We start from the raw sequence: 19,762 nt of genomic DNA, 5'->3' as shown, positions 1-19,762 counted from the left end.
GGCAGGAAATTATGATAGTAGTAACAACTACAGATATATAGTCACCAAGGCTCTTCCTACATGGGTCTGCAAGTCTACAAGATTCCTAGAGGAGGCAGAATCCCAAGGGAGAGAGCCTGATCAGCATATGGAAATTTGAATCTATTTACTTCAATATGGAGAAATAAGACATTTGCAACTATTCACAGCCATTGCTTTTTTCATGGTTTATTTTATCTACAATGGGCAAGCATTCTTACTTTATTTATTGATGCATTACTACTTTTAAAATTAACATTATTTTAATAATCATTAATAAACAGATATTAACAAAAATAAATAGGTAAATTAACTTAGTAATAAAATAAACTATTGGTTTAAAGAAAGAAAACACATAGTATTTTCAGGCCAAAAAGATATCATATAGAAAATTTTACATCATTGTTCTGGAAGAGATGAGAAACTATAAGAGCACATGGAGAAAAACACAGGCAGAAATTTCTCAAAATAAAGACTGAAGAGTTATTGGCACTAATAAGTTATCCACTCCATTACCTCCTACAGGAAAGGTTTAGTCAAGAAGAATGTATTTCCCTTCAGCTGACTGTTGACTAAATGACTAGTCTTACATTAACAGCCTAGCAAAGATCCCTGAAGACCAGAGTACCTGCATTCAATTCCCAGCTCTGGCTCTTGACTCTAAGCTTCCTGCTAACACAGACCCTAAAAAGCATGGCTCAAGCAATTGGGTTTCCTGCCACCCTTGTGAAAGAACTGGATTGAGTTCCTGGCTTTCCGTTCCCAGCTTCAGTTCTAGCAAAGATTGCTGCAGGCATTTAGGAATTAAACCAGCAGAAGGAGTTCGTTCATTCTTTCATCTGTCTGTCTCTCTCTCTCTCTCTAATAAATAAATGCCTTCCATAGACTCTGCTTACACCTCACATGGGAAATTTTAATATCCACACAGACTGCCTTCAAACAACTTTCAGCTTTACAATGACTTCGCTAAAACCATCTAATTATTTATTTTAACTTCTTTTATGCAGAAGACATTTTGGTAGCAAAATATATGAATTATTCAAGAAAAAATGTTATTTTTATTAAAGAAAAAATTATTTCTAGAACAAAGCATGATTAAAATTTACCACTTCTTTACTTATATTTCAATTGTGCTCAGCTAAAAACTTTTGTTTAGAAATCAGCACACGATGGGAAAATGGAGAGAAATAGCCTAAATCACATTCTCACAAGAAATATTTTGTAAGACTTGTAATAGTCATTTACCGAATCCCAGCTAAGGTGGGGAATTTAAAAACAAAACTCAGATTAAATCAAAACTGCCTAAAAGACACTCATTCTGTTTCAAGTTTAAACTCTTCTACCCCATCTACCATCCATTTCCTTTATAATGGAGGGGAAAATAAAGCTTCAATTTAAACTCAAAAGTTAAATAGATCTAAGAACTAGTTGGACAACTTTCTATGATCAAAACTCACAACCAAGAAAAATTAAACTTCCTATAATTTAGTAAATTACAGCAGGAATACATGTAATTACTCACATAAATGATGACCAAAATATTTTCCCTTAAGGGGTTAGATTGCATTTGAAGGGAGGTTGCCTTATTTGCCTTGCTTAAGAAAGAAGACATGTTGACACAGAAGAAAATAATAGCTAGTGCATTGTAGAGAGTATTGAGAAAAAGGGTGTTAAAGAAACTTGATCAACAGGATATGGCTGTTTTCTACAAGGTGATTCAACAAGTCAGGTAAAACAAGGAGCCACCTGTGGCATCCCAAAATTATCCAACCCCCTACACACACACACACACACACACACACACACTTCAACTTTTTCAACAAGCTCCTCAAACACATTAGCTAGAAGATAATAACCTGCAGTGAACAAGACCTGGTGTTTACTTGCCCGTAAAACAAGCCAGGACTTCCCTAAAATAGGAATGAGTTCTAAGGATTCTAAAAGCTACAGAATGCCTACACCTAGACAGCTGGCAGAGTGTCCAAATGTTAATCCTATCACAAAAGCGTAAGCATTGTTTCAGTCCAGCTAAATTAGACATATAAGATGATGGATATGGTGTGCATTACTCCTGGATCCAGTCATTCAAATTAAAAGGGCTTACTTATATATAGCTTTGCTATTTAAAATATATTTGAAGGCAGGCAAGCTTACAGTATAACTCAGGACATGTCATGTCAAGCAATATACAGAATCCCATAACCCTGGTTATTTTTACCCTAAATGAACAATTCACATTTATCATTCCATTTATCATCAGCATCCCCTAACACATAAAAAATTCTAATCCAAGACTCTCAAATTTGTAAGAAAGGTGTTTTTCCTTTACTTTAAGCAAAACATGGACTCCAGGGAGCAAAATTTCCAACAAATCATTCCTAAGAAGGCTCTTCCCACCTCTCTTCCCAACTAATAAGTATAGATTTTCTTACAAGATTTCCACATTTACCTAAATAAATACAGCTGATTTGAAAATCCTTGCTATGTTTATTATACAATTCCTAATGGATCAACGTCATTTATAAAGAATTCAGCACTCTTTAAAACAGAAACAACTTCGTACAGCTACAAATATGTTGGTAGCTTCTTCATGGGAAGTATCATCAGATAGGGTTATTCTCTTGGTGGACTCATTAAACCAGTCCTGAGATAATGGGCACATGTAAGGGCCAGTGCTGTGGCACGCCGCATGGGTGCCAGTTCAAGTCTGAGCTGCTCCCCTTCTAATCCTACTCCCTGCTAATGACCTGGGCAAAGCAGCAGAAGATGGCCCAAGTTCTTGGGCCCCTGTCACCCATGTGGGAAACCTGAATGAAGCTCTTGGCAACTGCTTGGTTCTGTCCCACAACCCTTAAAGCCACACCCTGTAATTTCAATCCTCCTGTGTGTATCTAACAAACCAATGTCACCATGAGTAATAAAAACACATCTGGATTTAAATTTTTAAACAATTCACTGAAAATAAAAAAAAAGAGTGGTCTGCATACCCCAGAAACAAAAGATAAAAAGAACCCCAATTAGGAAGTGAAATTATTCCACATGAAACTTAGACATGCAGAGATTGTTGAGGTGAACCACTGAACTCACATAGAGCCACAATCCTTAAAGGTAGAACTGTGTATGATTGTGCAACCAGGCTTCCCTACTTGTACACACACTACAGTCATTAAAGAAGCACTTACTGGGGCCAGCGTTGTGGCACAGCGGGGTTGAAGCCCTGGCCTGAGGCACCAGCATCCCATGTGGGCACCAGTTCGAGGTCTGGCTGCTCCACTTCTGATCCAGCTGTCTGCTGTAGCTTGGGAGAGCAGTGGAGGATGGCCCAAGTCCTTGGGCCCCTGCACCCGTGTGGGAGACCCGGAGGAAGCTCCTGGCTCCTGGCTCCTGGCTTCAGATCAGCACAGCTCCGGCTGTTGCAGCTGATTGGGGGTGAACTATCAGATGGAAGACCTCTCTCTCTCTCTCTGCCTCTCCTCTCTCTGTGTAACTCTAACTTGCAAATAAAATAAATCTTAAAAAAAAAAAAAAGAGAGAAGCACTTACTGCATTTCCTGAGAAAGAGATTTATTATTACTGGCCTGTAAGGAGACAGGGCAAAATAACAACAAAACCAAAATCCATCTCCCCACTCAATAGAAGTTTGAGAATTAATGGAGTTAGCATAAATGGAGCAGAAATGGAAGAAATTTAGTGATAGATATGATAGATGCAGAAAAAGGGATGGGGAAAGTCCTTTCAGCACAGTCCTTGACAAATCATGCTTTTACACATATCATATGCTCAAAGATGGCTGCCAAAGCATCATCAGAGCCATGCCATTTAATGTTATAGTGAACCAGAAGGTAACTCTCTGGTCAGTGTGAGTTCATCCACATGGGCTCCAGTCACTGGCTGCAGCTACTTCTGTCCAGTTTTATCAGGGACCCTAAAAAGACACTATGATTTTTTAGCAAAGACAAGTATTAAGGCATCACAAATTACCACACAGCAGGCAGGCAAATGATTATTATGGGCTGCTGGCATGTCAAGCAACTAAAGGGCACTTTCTATTAAATAAAAGGAGAAATACCATTATTGTTAACTGTGTCACTTATTAACAAATGTACATTCTGGGATCTGTGCTGCATTAGTTAGCCCTCAACTACAAAAGTCCTTCATTTCTAGTGGATATAGCAGAACAACACTCCATATAATGGTGGCATAATCAATGTAATAATGGTAACATGGGTGGGACAGGGGGCATGCAGGTGGGGAGCAGATATTTGGCTCAGCACTTAAGATGCTGCTTGGGATGCCTATATCCCACAATGGAGTCCCAGGGTTCAAATCCTCACTCCACTTCCCATTCTATCTTCCTACCAATGCTTACCCTGGGAGGGGAATGATGGTTCAAACATGTGAATTCTTGCTACCCATGTGGAAAACTTGGATAGAGTTCCAGGCTCTCAGTATAGGCCTGTCCCAGCACTGGCTTTTGCAGGTATTTTGGAAGTACATCAGCGAATAGAAGACCTCTCTCTCTCTCTCTCTAATTTTGCTGTGCCTTTTACATAAATAAATAAATTTTAAAAACAGAAGAGAAAAATGGTAATACAGGAAGCCTCAAAAAAATGCATTTAGGTAAGCTAAAAATCACCAGATGTTTCTCATTACAATGCCATTAGTACTTGTACCTCTGTTTATCTGTCATTGCCTCAAGCCTTGGTTCCTGTTGATTAAATCTGTGTTAGCAATAGTTATACGATTGTGTATCTAGATGTGCAATGGCCAAAGGGACTCCACTCCCTGATTAACGAGGCTTAATGAATCACCACATTTTCATGCTTTTTCATAGGAAACCAACATAGAATAACAGAAACAAGTCAAGGCATAATTTGTCTCCCCCTCTTTCCTGAACATGCTTCTGAATCTATGTATATCCTATATGCTTTCATTTGTAAATAAGCAAGCCATAATGGACTACAACTTTTACAAAATGATGTCAGTAGTAGACCTTTTTCTTGCAAAGATCTAGAGCTTATTACAAAGTAAATGAAACCAGTAATGACGGGGTGGGCTTTGTGGCATGGTAGGGTGACCCACCACTGGGGATACCTACATCCCATATCAGAGTGCCTGGGATCAAGTCTCACCTCAGCTTCACATCCAGCTTCCTACTAATAAGCCTGGTAGGCAGATGATGGATCAGGGCTTGAGTTTCTGCTAGAGTTCCTGGCTCTTGTCTTTAGCCTGACCCGGCCCCAAATGCTACAGGAATCTGGGAAGTGAATCAGTGAGTAGAAGATATCTCTCCTTCTCCATCTTTTTCTCTCCCTGCCCCTTCACTCTCCATCCCTCATAGATAAAATTTCAAAACAACAATATTTTTGTGTAAAAAAAAATCAACAATGACAAAAAGGAAACAAACCTCCAATTTGTGAAATTTAACCAATTCATATAATCACTAAAAATTAGCACCAAGTGATACTAAAATAGAAGTGACTTTACCATCAGATCTGTGGTTCATTCCCATATAACTGCATATTTGTTAATAGAAAACTATCTGGTTAAACCATCAGAAAACGTCTTCATAATGCTTTCCTGAAAATGATTTTTTCTCTGCAAAATATTGTAAATCATTATATTTTAGATCCCTTAATATCTGCCACATTTTGCCAAAGATTAATAGTATTTAAATATGTGAAATACAATTTAAGAGAATTAAATGGACACTTTAACTTAACATTGTGACACACATGAAAATTTTGTGTATAGAAAAACAAAGAGCATTTCAAAAGCATCTGAATGTCAATATTGAGACATGAAGCACTGAGTATGCATTTGTCAGATAAGAGTTCATAAATCCTCATGAGGACCATGGGTTGGAGGGTTTTGACTCTGGTAGGTTGTTGGAGATACCTGGATCTGCCAACCTCCAATCCTGATGGAATTCTGCATCCATATAGTGTGTTCCAAATTAGTTCTGGTTTCTGGCAGGTAAATATGCCCATTGTTTCCTACATCTTCCTTATTTTGTGAAATAGTTTGCAAAAATCTCCCATTTTAAGGCCTATCTCAAAAACATTTCAAAATACCAGGAAAATTTTCGGAAGCACTATACAATTGAAATCCTAGAAATGTTCTTTGGTTTGTGACAACCACTCACTTTCTTAACTGGAGTCTCATATTGAATACTCCATAATTTTTGATAAAGCCTTTGCCACCTCCATTTTCCTCTGCCTCTACAGGAGATTATAAACCACTCACCAGCATCCATCCACCCTTTTGCTGTACTCAAAGCCTGTCTCTACAGGCAGTGACACTTTCATTCTTTTTTTCATTTTTAAAGATTTATTTATGGGGCCGGCACTGTGGCACAGTGGATTAATGCCCTGGCCTGAAGCGCTGGCATCCCATATGGGCACCGGTTCTAGTCCCGGCTGCTCCTCTTCCGATCCAGCTCTCTGCTCTGACCTGGGAAAGCAGTAGAAGATGGCCCAAGTCCTGGCTGGGCCCCTACACCCACGTGGGAGACCTAGAAGAAGCTCCTGGCTCCTGGCTTCGGATCCGCACAGCTCCAGCAGTTGCAGCCAACTGGGGAGTGAACTAGCGGATGGAAGATCTCTCTCTCTGTCTGCTTCTCCTCTCAATGTGTAACTCTGACTTTAAAATAAATAAATAAATATTTTAAAAAGATTTATTTATTTATTTATTTGAAATGCAGAGTTACAGAGAGGCAGAGGCAGGGAGGGAGAGAAATCTTCCATTTGCTGATTCACTCCCCAAATGGCCACAACAGCTAGAGTTGGGCCCATCCAAAGCCAGGAACCAGGAGCTAATTCCAGGTCTCCCACATGGGTACAGGAGCCCAAGGACTTGGACCACCCTCCACTGCTTTTCCAGGCGCATTAACAGGGAGCTGGATTGGAAGTGGAGCAGCCAGGACTCAAACCGGCACCCATAAGGGATGCTGGCACTGAAGCAGTGGTTTTACTGACTACATCACAGTGCCAGCCCCAACATGCTGATTCTAAGCGGCAATAGTCACTGTGTTCTTTCCCTTTAACAGTTACTTTTCCAACCTCCTTTGCAGTTAAGAATCATATTCCCATATACCCTAATCAAAGGGACATCCGTCACCAGAACCTCTCCTCTCTTCCCTCTGCTTCCCGTATGGACATGATAGCTGGTGTTGTGGTGGCCATATTGAAAACCACAGGGGCTCCAGCAAAAGACAGAAAAGCCAGCCAAGGGAGAAAAGGCACGATGGAAAACTAGAAAGAGTCTGTAACATTGATAGCAGCATGATGAATGGAAGTAATGCCAGCAATTGCCTATCATATAGCTTTTTGTTTGTGAGAAGAATAAGCCCCCATTTATTTCACCCACTGACAGTCATGTTTTCAGTTACTTGCAGCCAAACTATCCTAGTCAATATCTTCTGCACTGTGTTTATAGTTTAGTCCCAATGGGCATGCACCATTGCCCCAGTCATACTTTCCTATCTTCATGTCTTTTCTCCACTTAGCTCTTCATATGCTAAGTGATTAACATTTACTCTAATTAATTATTTGAACTGGTTCATGAAATTTTAAGTGTAAGTAACCTATGGCTAGTTCAATCAATCAAAAATTATTCACTGGTGGGGCTGGCACCATGGCGTAGCAGGTAAAGCCGCTGCTTGCAGTGCTGGAATCCCATATGGGCACCACTATTTCAAGACCCAGCCACTCCACTTCCAATCCAGCTCTCTGCTATGGCCTGGGAAAGCAGTGGAAGATGGTACAAGTGCTTGGGCCCCTGCACCCATGTGGGAAACCTGGAAGAAGCTCCTGACTCCTGGCTTCAGTTCAGCTCAGCTCTGGTTATTGCAGCCATTTGGGGAGTAAATCAGCAGATAGAAGACTTCTCTCTCGCTCGTTCGCTTGCTCACTCTCGTTCTCACTCTCTGCCTTTGCCTCTGCCTCTCTGTAACTCTGCCTTTCAAATAAATAAATAAATAAATTATTCACTGGGGCCGAGACTGTGGCATAGTAGGCTTGGCCTCCGCCTGTGGCACTGGCATCCCATATGAGCGCCAGTGCGTGTTCTGGCTGCTCCTCTTCCAATCCGGCTCTCTGCTTGTGGCTTGGGAAGGCAGTGGAGGGGGCCCAAGTACTTGGGTACCTGCAGCCATGTGGGAGACCTGGAGGAAGCTCCTTGCTCCTAGTTTTGGATCAGTCCAGCTCTGGCTGTTACAGCCTTATGGGGAGTAAACCCACAGATGGAAGACCTCTCTGTCTCTCCTTGTCTCTGCCTGTACTCTACTTCTCAAATAAGTAAAATCTCTTAAAAAGTTATTTACTAACTACCCATGATATGTAATTTACAGTAGATTTAAATTTGAGCTTTTATTTAGTCATTACATCCATTCCCAAATTACAACATCCTGTACTTTGTTTTTGTTAAGAAACAAACATCCCAGTACTAGTTTGATATGCAGGGTGGCTATTTAGAAGACTGGAATAAGCTCTCCTGCTGTGATTGATAGAAAGTCTGTCTCACTGCTAGTACTCAACAACTATTAAATTATAATAATACCACTATAGGTATTGTTCAGGTTCTCTGACATTGTTACAACTTCCTACTCTGTTTTTGAAGGGTGTGAGATCTTATAATAAAATTGTTTTATGGAAGTGGATGCACATTACACAGTTTGTCAGTCAGCTTAGCTAGGTCATATTAGTAATGTTTTCTGCTCAAATAAAGATGTGTTTAAAAATTCTGTGTTGGTGTGACTCTACTGAAAAAAAGTAAAGTTCATAATTTACTACAATAAATTACTTCTCAAAAACATTTATTATCAGACTGCAACTATTTTTAATTCTAGAGGAAAAAGTGGGGGGTCATTCTTTGCTATAGGAAAACCAAAGAAATTTTTAAAAATAAAATGAATTTTAAATCATATCTCTGCCTAAGAGCATCTTTCAGCAGGAAATTTCTTTAATCACTTTTTAACCCATTACATTTATAAGCAACACATAATAATTCAAAGAAAATAAATTTCAATCTTAAAGAATCTTAAAGAAAATCAAAAGTCTAAGGTGGTCCAGTTGGCATATGTCATACATCAAAATTTGCAAAGAAGATGAAGCAGGCCTTTGGCACAATGGTTAAGAAGCTTCCTGCAACACCTAAATCCCCTATGAAAGCCTAGGTTAAAGTCCCATCTCTGCTCACAATTCCAGCTTTCTGCAAATGCACATCCTGGAAGGCAGCAGGAGATGGCTCAAGCACTTAGTCCTTGCCACACATAAGGGTGTACTGGACTGAGTTCCAGTCTTATGGATTCAACCTGTCCCAGCTCTGGCTGTTGCAGCATTTGGGGCATGAACCAGTGGATGAAAGATCTCTTTCTCCATCTCATTGCTTTTCAAATCAAAAATACATTTTAAAAAATCCAAAGAAAGATTTTATGCTTTGTGAAATTTTGCTTGAAATTCCTTTAGCTTATCAACCTAATGAATCATTAAGGTAAATATTAAAGAACAATAATTGCCCACTGAGGCCAGTGTTGTGGCGTAGCAGATTAAGTCACTACCTGAAATGTTGAGTCCCATTTGGGCACCTGTTTTAGTCCCAGCTGCTACACTTCTGATCCAGCTCCCTGGGAAAGCAGCAGAGGATGGCCCAAATGCTTGGCCCCTGCACCCATGTGGAGACCTGGAAGAAACTCCTGGCTCCTGGCTTTGGATTGGCTCAGCTCCAGTCATTGCAGCCATTTTGGGAGCGAACCAGCAGGATTGAAGACCTCTCTCTCTCCCTCTTTCTCTCTCTTTCTATCTCCCCTTCTGCCTCTGTCTCTCTGTAACTCTTTCAAATAAATAAATAAATCCTTTAAAAAAAGAAAGAAGTCATTCCCATAAGGATAAAAATAGTATGATTACATTTATATAATATTTTGAAGTTATGAAATTATGGGAATTCAGAACATATTTCATCATTTAGAATGATGAAAGGGCAGGGGGAGTGGGTGTGGTTATAAGCACAACACAAGGAAGCCTTGTGGTAATGGAAATGCTCTATATTAATTACTCTATCAATGTCAGTCTCCTGGTTCTGATATAGTAAAAGTATTCCGTAAAATATTACCATTGGGAAAAACTAGGTAAAAAGATATCTATATATTATTTCTTGCAAGTACATATGAATCCACAATATCTCAAAATCAAAAGTTTCATATACTGCCCAGCATCCATTCCATCTCCTTGTAACAACTCCCTGATGTTTCTTGGAACCACCCACCTGGATTTTCAATCCAGTGGCTCAAGTGGCCAAAGCCTACCTTCAATTTCATGGGTGGACATAAAATTCAGACCTGAGAGGAGATGCTATTGGTTCTTAGGTTGCTAAGCTTCATCATATGGAAGGCTCCAACCTACAGGGCCACTATATCAAATGTACCATTCAGAAAATGAAGCTTGTGCAGGTAGAAGCAGGGTCAAAATACAGGAAGATCTGAGTATCAAGGATAAAGTTTGTGCTCTTGGATTCAATCATGTCTGAAGTTAGCATATTACCTGGACTTCTCAGATACAGGAACTAAAAATAAAAATATCTTCCTTGTTTAGTTTTTTTTTTAAAGTTTAATTTTAAATGAACTTTATCAAATATTAGAATCACATTCAGTACACATTAGTATTTTTATAAACAATGCAATATAGTTAGTGCCATGACAAAAACATATTATTATCCCACTAATAAGAATTCTCTTTTGTATTAAGTTTTATGTTAGTTCTATTCTTCTGACTTTGATATAGCACTAATTTTCTTGAACAAAAAAGTATCTCCAGTGTGTGCAAAAATTTTGTTTTGCACATTTAAGTTGGGGTGTACATTCTAACCAACTTGCAAGAAATTTTTGTATATTAATGAGAGTAGGCTACTGTCAATCACATCTGTGGAAAATGTATTTCTCTACTAGCCATTTATCCTTTGACCTCACTTGGTTATACAGAAGTATTTAATTTTTCATAGTTACATTATTATCCTGTTTATTTTTTAAAACTGTTTGTCTTTCATGACACAATTAGAATGACCTTTCTACCATAACGCTAGGCTTAAAATCAGTACACATTTTTTTCTCTGTTACTTTTAGTTTTCTCCCCCCCCCCCCCACAAGTAGAGTTATAGACAGTGAGAGAGAGAGAGAGACAGAGAGAAAGGTTTTCCTTCCATTGGTTCACTCCCCAAATGGAAGCCAGACGCCAGGTGCTTCTTCCTGGTCTCCCACACGGGTGCAGGGGCCCAAGCACTTGGGCCATCCTCCACTGCCTTCCCAGGCCACAGCAGAGAGCTGGACTGGAAGAGGAGCAACCAGGACTAGAACCCAGTGCCCATATGGGATGCCGGCACCGCAGGTAGAGGATTAGCCAAGTGAGCCATGGCACCAGCCCCTCTTTTAGGTTTTTTTTTTTTTTAAGAAGTATGAGTGATGTAAAGAATACTAAAAATTTAAAAAAAAATCATCTATTATTTTTCACTTTATGTTTCTGTGTGGGAACAAACTGTTGAAATCCTTACTTAAGGTATACTAAGCTGATCTTCTGTATACTAAGATAATCGAAAATGAATCTTGATGTGAATGGAAGGGGAGAGGGAGTGGGAAAGGGGAGGGTGGTGGGTGGGAGGGACGGTATGGGGGGGAAAGCCATTGTAACCCATGAGACGTACTTTGGAAATTTATATTCATTAAATAAAAGAAAAAGATAAAAAAAAAAAAAAAAAAAAAAAGAAGTATGAATGATGTAAAGAATACTAAAAATTTGGGGAAGGGGGAGCGGCAAGATGGCAGAATAGGAAGGGAGCACACTGATAGTCCAGGAAGAGACAGTTTAATAAAAGTGGAGTTACTGCAGGTTCAAGGAAGAGTAGGGGAAGAAACAGCAGAGGAAACTCTTCCAGAACTAGTGATTCACAGTGGACCTGCGTGGAGAGCATGGGAGCCCATGGTTTGGGACACCAGCGGCAGAATCAACACACCAGCGCTGGAACACAAGGTGAGCTGAACCTCAATAGCCTGAGACACTGGTGGGCAAGCGGAAAGAGGAGACTAGAAGGAATGAGGCTTGAAACCCCATGGGGAAAAGTTCACCAGGCTAACTAGAAGAGAGAGGGAAAAAAAAAAGCGACCAATACAGACACGGGTTTCTCTCTCTCTGCTCACCTCTCAAAGGCGAGCAAGACAAAGAACAGGTGCCATTTTGGACATACGTCATAAATGGGACGACATCAGGGCTGCACCCGCCCTCAACCAAGCAGAAAAACCTGACTGGGGGGGGGTGAAATAACAGGAGATTAGGACCTAGTGAATGTGTGGTGCTAATGAACTGAGACTGTGAAAAAAGAGACAGTGGGGGAGAGAACTCACGGAATTCATGTGAGTACTCACCAGAGACGTTACAATTTGGTAACCTTGGCAACCCAATGGCAGACTGCAGGAGAAATTGAGCCCACACTGAGGGCAAAACAGATTCCCTGTGTGGTCCTTGGGAAAGAGCTTCCTATCTCTGGCTCCTGTGGGTATATCATTCGCCTGATAACTACCTCCAATTCTGCTCAGCTGTGCGGAATTACTTCCCTTTTGAATTAAGGAAAGAAAGAAACAGAGAGAGAGATTTACCATGCCTAACCTGGGAGTGTCACCTTTGGCACACCCTTAACCCCAAGGAACCAAACAGAGCTCTCAGGCCACACCCATCTCAAGCCTCTAAGGCTCCATCAAAAGCAGATAGTCCACTTAATACAGTCATAGTATAACAAGAAAAAATACCACAGCTAGGGAAGAAGAATCCAAAGAATATCTCCACAATGCCAAGCAACAAATGCAGAAACTGAGGAAACAAGAACAAGGAAGACATTATGACACCCCCAAATGAACAAGAAACCACAAGCCAAGATTATGAAGATGATGAGATGGAAGAAATGCAAGATACCTATTTCAAAAAATATATGATAAGAACAATTAGAAGTTTTCAAAAACAAATGCTTGAGCTGCAGAAATCCTTACTGGACAGGATAGAAAATCTCCTATGAGAAAATGAAATCTTAAGAAGGAATTAAAATGAAATACAGAAACTAGTAAAACAGGAAAGTGTGATAGTGAAGAGAAATCAAAATGAAATGAAGAACTCAATAGATCAAATGACAAACACATTAGAGAGCCTTAAAAACACAGTCAGTGAAACAGAAGAGAGAATATCGGACTTAGAGCACAGGAAAGTATACAGTCAAACCAAAGAAAAGAAGAGGAAATTAGAAATCTAAAAAACATTGTTGGGAATCTACAGGATACTACTAAAAACCCCAACATTTGGGTTCTAGGAGTTCCTGAAGGCATGGAGAGAGAGAAAGGATTAGGCCTTTTTAGTGAGATACTTACAGAGAACTTCCAGGGCTTGGAGAAGGACAGAGACATCCTAGTACAGGAAGCTCATAGAACCCCTAGTAAACATGACCAAAAGAGATCCTCACCACGACACGTTGTAATTAAACTCTCCACAGTGAAACAGAAAGAAAAGATTCTAAAATGTGCAAGAGAGAAACGTCAGATTACTCTCAGAGAATCTCCAATTAGACTCACAGCTGACTTCTCATCAGAAACCCAACCCTATAGGCTAGAAGGGAATGGAGAGATACAGCCCAGGTACTAAGAGAGAAAAACTTCCAGCCCAGAATATTATATCCTGCAAAGCTCTCATTTGTGAATGAAGGTGAAATAAAGACCTTTCACAGCAAACAGAAATTGAAAGAATTTGTCGCCACTCCTCCATCCCTGCAAAAGATGCTTAAAGATGTGTTACACACAGAAACACAGAAACATGGTCATCAATAGGAAAGAAGGTAAACGAAGAAAACCTCACAGCAAAAGATCACAGGAAGTTCAAAGCATATATTAGAAAATATCTTTGGCAAATGGCAGGGCAAAGTTACTACTTATCAATAGTCACATTGAACATTAATGGCCTGAACTGTCCAGTTTAAAGACACAGATTGGCTGATTGGGTTAAGGAACAAAACCCATCTATTTGCTGCTTACAAGAAACACATCTTTCCAACAAAGATCCATACAGACTGAAAGTGAAAGGCTGGAAAAAGATATACCATGCCAACAGAAATGAAAAAAGAGTGGGAGTAGCCATCTTAATATCAGACAACATAAAGTTTACCACAAAAACTGTTAAGAGAGACAAAGAGGGGCACTATATAATGATTAAGGGATCAATTCAACAAGAAGATATAACGATTATCAATGTATATGCACCTAATTACAGGGTACCGGTTTACTTAAAAGATTTGTTAAGGGACTTAAAGGGAGACTTAGACTCCAATACAATAGTACTGGGGGACTTCAATACTCCACTCTCAGAAATAGACAGATCAACAGGACAGAAGATCAACAAGGATACAGTAGATTTAAATGACACTATAGCCCAAATGGATTTAGCAGATATCTACAGAACTTTTCATCCTACACAGAAAGCATTTACATTATTCTCAGCAGTACATGGAACCTTCTCTAGGATTGACCACATACTAGGCCATAAAACAAGTCTCAGCAAATTCAAAAGAATTAGAATCATACCATGCAGCTTCTCAGACCATAGAGGAATGAAGTTGGAAATTAACAACTCAGGAATCCCCAGCACATATGCAAATACATGAGATTGAACAACATGCTCCTGAATGAACAATGGGTCACAGAAGAAAGTAAACAAGAAATCAAAAATTTTCTGGAAGTAAATGAGGATAACAGCACAATATACCAAAACTTATAGGATACAGCAAAAGCAGTGTTAAGAGGAAAGTTTATAGCAATAGGTGACTACATCAAGAAATTGGAAAGGCACCAAATAAATGAGCTTTCAGTGCATCTCAAGGATCTAGAAAATCTGCAGCAAACCAGACCCAAATCTAGTAGAAGAAGAGAAATAATTAAAATCAGAGAAGAAATCAACAGGATTGAATCCAAAAAAAAATTACAAAAAATCAGCCAAACGAGGAGATGGTTTTTTGAAAAAATAAACAAATTTGACACCCCATTGGCCCAACTAACTAAAAAAAGAAGAGAAAAGACCCAAATCAATAAAATCAGAGATGAAAAAGGAAATGTAACAACAGACACCACAGAAATAAAAAGAATCATCAGAAATTACTACAAGGACTTGTATGCCAGCAAACAGGGAAATCTATCAGAAATGGATAGATTCCTGGACACATGCAATCTACCTAAATTGAACCAGGAAGACATAGAAAACCTAAACAGACCCATAACTGAGACAGAAATTGAAACAGTAGTAAAGGCCCTCCCAATAAAGAAAAGTCCAGGACCAGATGGATTCACTGCTGAATTCTACCAGACATTTAAAGAAGAACTAATTCCAATTCTCCTCAAACTATTCAGAACCATCGTAAAAGAGGGAATACTCCCAAATTCTTTCTGTGAAGCCAGCATCACATAATTTCCCTCCTACCCACAACTCTCCCTTCTCCCGCTCCCTCTCCCATTCCATTCACATAAAGATTCATTTTCAATTATCTTTATATACAGAAGATCGATTTAGTTTACATTAAGTAAAGATTTCATCAGTTTGCACCCACACAGAAACACAAAGTGTAAAATACTGTTTCAGTACTAGTTATAGCATTACTTCACATTGGACAACACATTAAGGACAGATCCCACATGAGAAGTAAGTACACAGTGACTCCTGTTGTTGACTTAACAATTTGACACTCTTGTTTATGGCGTCAGTAATCTCCCTAGGCTCTAGTCATGAGTTGCCAAGGCTATGGAAGCCTTTTGAGTTCACCGACTTCAATCTTATTCCGACAGGGTCATAGTCAAAGTGGAAGTTCTCTCCTCCCTTCAGAGAAAGCTACCTCTTTCTTTGATGGCCCAGTTCTTTCCACTGGGATCTCACTTACAGAGATCTTTCATTTAGGTCTTCCTTTTTTTTTCCAGAGTGTCTTGGCTTTCCATGCCCATGCCTGAAATACTCTCGTGGGCTCTTCAGCCAGATCCAAATGCCTTAAGGGCTGATTCTGAGGCCAGAGTGCTATTTAGGTTATCTGCCATTCTATGAGTCTGCTGGGTATCCTGCTTCCCATGTTGGATCATTCTCTCCCTTTTTGATTCTATCAGTTAGTAGTAGCAGACACTATTCTTGATTGTGTGATCCCTTTGACTCTTAGACCTATCAGTGTGATCAGTTGTGAACTGAAATTGATCCCTTGGACTAGTGAGATGGCATTGGTACATGCCACCTTGATGGGATTGTATTGGAATCCTCTGGCACATTTCTAACTCTACCATTTGGGGCAAGTCCGATTGGGCATGTCCCAAGTTGTACATCTCTTCCCTCTCTTATTCCCACTCTTATATTTAACAGGGATCACTTTTCAGTTAAATTTAAACACCTAAGAATAATTGTGTGTTAATTGCTGAGTTCAACCAATAGTATTAAGTAGAACAAAAAAAAAATACTAAAAGGGATAAAGTATTAAATTGTACATCAACAATCAGGACAAGGGCTGATCAAGTCACTGTTTCTCATAGTGTCCATTTCACTTAAACAGGTTTCCCCTTTGGTGCTCAGTTAGTTGTCGCCAATCAGGGAGAACATATGATATTTTCCTTTTGGGACTGGCTTATTCACTCAGCATGATGTTTCCCAGATTCCTCCATATTGTTGCAAATGACCAGATTTCATTGTTTTTTACTGCTGTATAGTACTCTATAGAATACATGTCCCATAATTTCTTTATCCAGTCTACTGTTGATGGGCATTTGGGTTGAGAATCAACCTCTTAGTAAAACAAGTAAGCCTACCTTGGGCCTTGATGTTGGCATTGCATATGGGCACTGCTTCAATTCCTGGCTGTTCCACTTCCCATCCAGCTCCCAGTAATGCACCTAGGAAAGCAGTGGAAGATGACCCAAGTACTGGGGCTCCTGCCACCCATGTAAGAGATCCAGATGGACTTCCTGGCTCCTGGCTTCAGCCTGACCCAGCCCTGCCTATTGTAGACATTTGGGGAATGACCCAATAGATAGAAGATCGATCTCTTTCTTTCTCTCTCTCTCTCTGACTCTCCTTCTCTGTAACTCTCTGCCTTTCAAATAATAAATCTTTTTTTTAAAAAAGTAAGCCTACATTGTCTAAGTCTTTTTTAATATTTATTCAAATGTTTTATCATTTGTTCAAATATTTTTTATATCATGTCAAATCGTCCAGTTTTATTCATCTGATTCCTGATTATGTCTTACTAAGGTTATTTCTAGATATTGGATATTATATAGTTGTAAATATAAATGGGATACTCTCCCTTTTGTATTTTTGGTATAAAAACATATCAGAAAACTACCAAATTTACTTATTTTATAACCATTTAGCTTAATGAATATCCTTACTTTCTTAAAATTTTCACTAGACTGTAAGATATATCTTTTTCAATATTTTCAAAGATTATTTGATTTAAAATAGTTCAGGAACCAACTGAGTAATTAGTATAATATGAAGTAAGATACACATACACATATTCCAACACAAATATAAACACAAGAATCCTCAGATTGAGACATGTTTTCTCCTAGAATTCAAATATTAGCAAAGCAAAGAATTTGGTGAGTTTGTAAAGTACTCCCTGTCTCCAGAGCTCTTCTCTGCAGCATGGTTTTGTTTCACCAATAAGAGCACGCACTTCTTTTACAGGGGCTGCTCCAAGCAACCATTTTTCCCCTAGTGATTCTCAAATCAAATGTTGTGATTTAAAAATCAGAAAAGGAAAAACAGCTCATCTGATGGTTCAGTTACACTTTATTCCTCCAGGTTCACAGCCTATGATTAACAATGCACATAAACTTGGCTCTGTGATTTTCTGTTTAGATAATGACTGAAATCCATTAAACTATCCTTTTATGGTTGATGTTCTGTCAGCTGAACATCCAGCAGATTCTTTTTATAGAAGTCTGATTTGATCTGCAATGTCCTGGAACATGTTTTTCCAGCTATTTGGCTTCAAACTAATGCTAATTACCAGGCATTAGCTCACAACTTCTGCAGCACCCAGAAACACTACAATTCTACCCTCCCATGAAAACTTTCCTTAAGGATGAACCTATGGAATTCCTAGAGCATTCCCTGCGTACAGCTCAAGTGATCAGTTTTGTTCATTTTTTAAGTGTTTCTTTCTTTATTTTCATTTACTTGTAAGGCAGAGTGACAGAGAGAGGTACCTTCTATCTGCTGTTTTACTCACCAAATGTCCACATACACCCAGGGCTGAACCAGGCTGAAGCCAGGAATCCAAAGCTCCATCTAAGTCTCCCATGTGGGTGGCATGGGACCTTTTACTTGACTTGTCATTTGCTGCATTTCCAGAATGCATCACTAGGAAGCTGGACTGGAAGTGGAAGAGCCAGGACTTGAACTGGCACTCTAATATGGGATTGAGGTGTCTCAAGCCACAGCTTAACCTACTGCACCACAACGCCCACCCTGTTGTACTAAATTTTCTTTTCCATGTCTTATCTCCACATAATATTCATAAGTTCATTGAGAAGAGAAGGAATTAATATTTTGAAACTATGGCAAGTGTCAAGTCAGCTACCTGCTTTGAATACATTTTCTCAAGGTAAGTATTAGTGTTTATGGACAATTATGTTCTCCTAAAACACCTATTTCAGTGCCTAACAAATGAAGATATGATACTTACATAACCCAACACTCACCAGAGTATTTCTTCTTAAATTATACCCATCTAAGAGAAACAATACTTTCTTTATGTTTATTTTAAGTTGCCAATCCAACAATAAAAGCTCATTGTTTATCAAGAAAGGTAAGGAATTTTGTGTGGTTTTGAAAATTATAAAAAGTCAATAGGTTTTTATTATATTTTCTCAAAGAAACAGGCTCAGCTACAATAGAGCCTTGCTGAAGTTATAAAAGACTTCCTTGTCTGGGGTCAGCACTGTGGCAGAGGATAAGCCACCATCTGTGACACTGGCATCCCATATCAGCATGCCAGTTCAGGTCCTGGCTGCTCCTCTTCTAATCTAGCTCCCTGCTAATCTGCCTAGAAAAGCAGCAGAAGACAGCCCAAGTGCTTGGGCTCCTGTTCTTATATGGAGACCCACATGCGACCCAGGAAATTAATCCTCATAAGTCTAGTGGTTGGCAGAGACCCAACCACTTGAGCCATCACCTGCTGCCTCCCAGGGTGTGCATTAACAGGAAGCTGGAATTGGGAGGGAGCCATTACTCAAGCCCAGCCACTCTGATATGGGTCTAACATTCATCCCCACAACAAACCTTCTGACCAATAATAACTTAATATTAGCCATTTCTAGTTTTCCTCATTCTTCTGCTGAGATGTAGATTAGTTTGTATCTGAATCCCAAAAGTTCACCTCAAAGTCTTTCAGTGCACATGAAATGAAACTAATCATTGCCACCATTTATTGAGTGATTATTGTATCTCAAGTACTGAACTAAGTGATTTACCTGTGTGATTACACTTAATTATCACAATAGCCCATTAGATTGATGCTCTTATTTTATTTTTTAAAGATTTTTTAAAGATTTCATTTATTTATTTGAGAGGTAGAGTTGCAGTTAGAGAGAGGGAGAGACAGAGAAAAAGGTCTTCCATCCACTGGTTCACTCCCAAAATGGCCACAACAGCCAAGCTGGTCCAATCCAAAGCCAGGAGCCAGGAGCTTCATC

General features: G+C 39.4%; 2 long non-coding RNA genes across 4 annotated transcripts in view; one reads left to right on the top strand and one right to left on the bottom strand.

Annotated features, from left to right (window-relative positions):
* The window catches only part of LOC103350737 (uncharacterized), a 131,918-nt gene that overhangs the window by 23,853 nt on the left and 88,303 nt on the right, over positions 1-19,762 (top strand). The gene's annotated exons all lie outside the window — the stretch shown is intronic.
* LOC103350738 (uncharacterized) overlaps positions 1-19,762 on the bottom strand; it is a 244,303-nt gene that overhangs the window by 173,437 nt on the left and 51,104 nt on the right. Inside the window, exon 5 of one of the 3 annotated variants that reach the window (XR_016212350.1) lies at positions 16,873-16,951. The exons of the other annotated variants lie outside the window; for them this stretch is intronic. This is a non-coding gene — a long non-coding RNA (uncharacterized LOC103350738). Of the gene's footprint in view, positions 1-16,872; positions 16,952-19,762 lie in introns of those variants that run through there. 3 annotated transcript variants of the gene reach the window in all.

Source organism: Oryctolagus cuniculus, chromosome 8, assembly GCF_051225735.1.
Source record: "Oryctolagus cuniculus isolate XC-2025 breed Fujian yellow rabbit chromosome 8, ASM5122573v1, whole genome shotgun sequence".
NCBI lineage: Eukaryota > Metazoa > Chordata > Mammalia > Lagomorpha > Leporidae > Oryctolagus > Oryctolagus cuniculus.
Note: the sequence above shows the minus strand (reverse complement) of the source record. Positions and strands in the feature narration are given on the sequence as shown.